This window comes from Triticum aestivum, chromosome 7D (genome assembly GCF_018294505.1).
Source record: "Triticum aestivum cultivar Chinese Spring chromosome 7D, IWGSC CS RefSeq v2.1, whole genome shotgun sequence".
NCBI lineage: Eukaryota > Viridiplantae > Streptophyta > Magnoliopsida > Poales > Poaceae > Triticum > Triticum aestivum.
The window spans coordinates 86,384,963-86,388,654 of NC_057814.1; positions in this window are offsets into that span (position 1 = coordinate 86,384,963).

Genomic DNA, 3,692 nt, shown 5'->3' on the forward strand with positions numbered 1-3,692 from the left:
TGTTCACACCGATCACAACCTAAACGGTTTCCCACTTAGGAGCGTATTAGTACTCGGTTATAAATACTAGTATGCCAAGATGACTGCACACTCCTCCTCAACTCCTCATCCACAAAAACAAACAAGTCATTCAGCATCCTTCCCTTGCGTCTGCCATGGCCAACGTGAGTTCTGGGTCGAGAGATTGCCACCAAGGAGAGGCGAGCATGGAAGCGGAAGCACGAGAGATGTCCCGCCTCGCCGCGAGAGCAGCCGACATGTCCCACCGCGTGGAAGTAGCAGCACAGAGGTCCCGCTGCGCCGCTAAAGCAGCACGGAGGTCCCGCCGCGCCGTCGATGTAGCAGACTGGTCTAGCCGCGCCGCGGAAGCAGCAGAGATGTCCCGCCGCGCCACGAATGCAGCAGAGATGTCCCGCCGCGCCGCGGCGGCCTGGGAAAATTTCTCGCGGGCAGGCGACGACTGTTACAGGCACATGCATGCGATCGTCCATAGCCAGATGGATCAGATCTCCAGCTGGGCGAGGTTGTAGGACGACATGAAAGCCTCATTTGAACAGGCTACCGGCGTCATCCGGCAACTAAGGGAGGGCAATGAGAGGCTCCGGGCCGAGCGCAACCTGCTGAGGGAGAAGATCGTCCGAAGTGCAGACCAGCAGGAGGAGACCAGTGCCTTGTTGAAGAGGACCGGCGTCATCGTCAAGAAACTTATGGACGAGAATGACATGCTCCGCAACGAGCGCCAAAGGCTGGTGGAGGAATCCGTGGATGTTCTCAAGCAGCGTCTTGAGGACACGAAAGAGCTCATCACCGCTCGCCGCGCAGACTGGTTCCCGCGGCCTGCAGCAACGCATCAAGAAAGTAGAGATCAGCGGGCCAGATCCTTGTCTTCCTTCTTCTTTTGCCCTTGTGTATTTCGGGCGTAGCCGCATGTGGCTTTTTTAATTATCTTTATAATTATGTAAGACAATTAATCGTCCTTATCTTTCTGTGGAAGATCAATGTTGCGAGGCTGGAATGAAAAAAACTCTTGCTGTGGCGACCCTGGCGTTGCTGTTCTTCTAGTTGCTGCTGGGCTTCCTTTAGTTTCCTGGTTTCTTTTGATGTAATAATCGGTTTAGGATGTGGATTGTGTCGTCGGTTGTGAAATGTTGGGTTCTAGCGCGGATGTTTGGCCTTTGTTGGCCTCTTGGGATGTTGCGATTTCAATCTGGTAGCTTTTAGTCCTTCGTGTTAGGCTGGAGTTGTGCTGAACTTCTTGTGAATTGTGGTGGTTTTCAGTAATGAAAATCAAAAGGGGCATGCCCTTCTTTGATCAAAAAAAATTAATCATCCTTATATATTCATCAGTCTTGCTATAAGTCGTAGTAGATGCTATATAGGTCCGTCGGATCTTACATCAAGATCCGTGCTTTCAGATTTTCTTTTTTCTCTCTTAAATCTCAGTCGAGTGAGACATAGCCACGCCATTAAACAGAGGCTCGGGCGCCATTAATGGAGACCTTGGGAGAGAGGTGGACGGCAGATGGAGGTCAAAGGGCTCTCCTCCCGATAAGCACGCGCAGGGGTCTGATCGCACGCCTCTCATACTCAAATAGCTACCCTGCACTGCGCCTCCTAGCTAATAAAAAATGGGGACGCGTGGCGGCACGTAAATGGTACTAGTAAGTAGAATGCCCACGGTTTCAATAATACTTGTGTTTCCGATTGTAACGTGACAGCACTTGTTCCAAAATGACTTTGTTGATTGTTAATGTGTGCGCCTTCGCAAATCGGACTGCAAATTTACCACAGCATGTTGGTGCCATGTCATGGCACCAAGCCAAGTTTCATTATTTTCATGTGTGTTTTGGATTTACACGAATTAAAAAACTAAGTTTCTCAATGTTTCCAACCCAGCCACGACGCCCAGAATTTTGAATTTCATTCCCATTTCTTGCATGGAACCTAGAAATTTACTCGAGGAAACACATGTGATTTTTCAACCAACTTTGGTGCACTGGAACATGTGCTTGTATTTCAAATTTGAATTATGCACACAAAGCTGACACGTTCCCTCCCAGAACCACGAGCCTTCTTGAGAGAAGCTCCGATTTGCAAGAAGCTTATACCAAAATTTGTTCCTATTCGGCCAAATTTTTTTACCACAGCAAGGTACTATCATGACATGACACCATGCCAATTTTCATGATTTTAAAACCAAGTTTCTCAATGTTCTCGACCGAGCCACGATGCCCAGATGTTTGAATTTTATTCTCAGTTTTTGCATGGGACCTACTCCCTCCTTCCATCTATATAGGGCCTAATGTGTTTTTCAAGACACCCTTTGACTATTGACAAGATTAATAGCACATGAGATGTATACTATGAAAATTATATTATTGGAAGCTCCTTTGACATACAAATTTGAAGGTATGCTTTGTGTAAGTTGCATGTCATATATTATTGCTCTAACGTTTGGTCAAAGTTAGCCTCGAAAAACGCATTAGGACCTATATAGATGGAAGGAGGGAGTAGAAATTCACCCGAGGACACAAATGTGATTTTTCAACCAACTTTGGTGCACGGGAGCATGTGTTTGTAGTTCAAATTTGAATTATGCACATTAAATGACCAAAAACTCAATTAATGTGTGAATAAGGCCAAACGAAGCCAGAATAATTCCAAAATTTAACAGGTCACTCATGTAGTTCTATGTTGCCTTTGTAAATAAACTCAAGGGGGACAACGTATATCATTTCGCACTCAAAGGTGGCACGTTCCCTCTCAGAACCACGAGCCTTCTTGAGAGAAGTTTCGGTTTGCAAAAAGCTTATACCAAAATATGTTCCTATTCGGCCAATTTTTTTACCACAACATGGTAGTACCATGACATGACATCCATGCCAAGTTTCATGATTTTCAGATGTGTTTTGGATTTACAAGAATTTTAAAACCAAGTTTCTCAATGTTCTTGGCCGAGCCACGATGCCCAGATGTTTTAATTTTATTCTCATTTCTTGCATGGGACCTAGAAATTCACCCGAGGACGCAAATGTGATTTTTCAACCAACTTTGGTGCACGAGAGCATGTGCTTGTAGTTCAAATTTGACTTATGCACATTAAATGACCAGAAACTCAATTAATGTATAAAAATGACAAACAAACCCGGAATAATTCCAAAATTTAACAGGGCACTAATGTAGTTCTATGTTGCCTTTGTTAAGAAACTCAAGGGGGGCAGCGTATATCGTTTCACACTCAAAGGTGGCACGTTCCCTCTTAGAACCACGAGCTTCCAAATCGGCCCAATTTTTTACCACAACATGTTAGTGCCATGACATGACACCATGCCAAGTTTCATGATTTCCAGGCGAGTTTTGGATTTACATGAATTTAAAATCAAAGTTTCTCGATGTTCTCGGCCGAGTCATGACGCCTAGATGTTTGAATTTCATTCTCATTTCTTCCATGGGACCTAGAAATTCAACCAAGGACACACATGTGATTTTTCAACCCACTTTGGTGCACCGGAGCATGTGCATGCAATTCATATTTAGATTATGCACATTAAAAGTCCAGAAACTCAATTAATGAATAAAAAGGCCAAATGAACCCGAAATAATTCCAAAATTTAACAGGGCACTCATATAGTTCTATGTTGCCTCTGTAAATAAAATCAGGGGGGAGGCAGCGTATATCGTTTCGCACACAA